Below are 1,397 nucleotides of genomic sequence, written 5' to 3' on the forward strand. Positions count from 1 at the left end.
AAAAATTGGTAATTATGTATCTCTTGTTGGTAACAGTTATCAACTTATCATCAAAGCTAACTAATGACAATTTTCATTTAAAAATTATGTATGTTATTGGAAATGACTAATGGTTAATGCGATTTTAGATCACAAATTTTAGCTGTTGATGCTAGCTACTTAATAGCATTGTTAGGATTGTTACCAGTCATGACTTTGAGGTTTATTGTCAGAAAATCCCTTGGGAAGTCATGGTCTGCCAATGCAGTTGAGGCTGCATGCTCTCACTTGTCACAAGTTAGTTTTACTGTTGAAAGAAGGGCTTTGATGTTAGGTCACATTAAACATGTAAATTAGTGGTTTTCCCATTTCTGATTATGGATCCCTTTTCTTATATAGTTATACTGGAATACTAATAAAATATATATGTTTTATGATACTGATTCATATATTATTTACAGTAAGGTTACATTTTTATCTTTTCTTGTATTGATTTTGTCTAACTTCAATAACTTAACAGTACCATACCATGCGAAATGTCCTCTATATGACCTTGACTGACTTCAAAAAGGTAAATGGCTTCCTTTCTATGAATCTGGTTTGTAGCTAAACTATTTGCAAGCAGTTGTCATTTGTGTTCTTACAACATACATATCTATTGGATTGGGAAAACAGTAACTATTTTGCAAGAGGGTTTAATTAAATTATTTTACGTAAAACTTGTTTTATCCAAAAATTGTTCTGCATATAGAAAAGTTCAATATCATTTACTGAAATGACGTTTTGATAACTAATTTAGAGTTTTCTTACCAGGTTGGGCACTCTATTGGTTCTTACATATTTGTTGGAATATCACTTTCTTCCCACAAGTGTGTTAGTTTTGCATCAAAGATTGCAGGGGTTTAGGATCTTGGCATGTTAGGTCGTGGCCGTGGAGAAGAGATTGGAACAAATGTTGAAGAACTCATGACAAGTGAACTTTTTGGGAATGTGAAAGATATATGTCTTGTAGGAATATTATCATGTGATAGATATATATGTTTTGTAGATATATTTCTTGTTTAAACTTAAATTTTATCTGTATTATTGAGTACTTAGAAATATTACTTAAATGTAATATATCTTTTATATACAATGATATGATTAATGCTTTTAAATGATTGATTTTGGTGTATGAACTTTTTAGATATTGAAATCAAAATAAAAAATTATTTTTATTGTTATTTTGGACATTAAAGTAATGAATTAAAAAAAAAACAGTAACATTTAGAAATAGAGCTGGTGACCAAATATTTAATAAAATAACAATTTATGTTCTCAAACTTTAGTCACTAATTCAGTCTCAAAAACCAGTCACAAAATCGGTCACAAAATTCGGTCACTAAATCGGTCACTAAATTCAGTCACTAAATCGGTCA

General features: G+C 29.5%; 1 long non-coding RNA gene across 1 annotated transcript; it reads left to right on the forward strand.

The window, feature by feature from the left end:
- Positions 1-6: 6 nt before the first annotated feature.
- Positions 7-1,143, forward strand: LOC101513019 (uncharacterized). Its single transcript, XR_189544.3, has 2 exons — positions 7-550; positions 793-1,143. It is a non-coding gene; the product is annotated as an uncharacterized lncRNA (long non-coding RNA).
- The last annotated feature ends 254 nt before the right edge of the window (positions 1,144-1,397 follow it).

Source organism: Cicer arietinum, chromosome 3, assembly GCF_000331145.2.
Source record: "Cicer arietinum cultivar CDC Frontier isolate Library 1 chromosome 3, Cicar.CDCFrontier_v2.0, whole genome shotgun sequence".
Lineage (NCBI taxonomy): Eukaryota > Viridiplantae > Streptophyta > Magnoliopsida > Fabales > Fabaceae > Cicer > Cicer arietinum.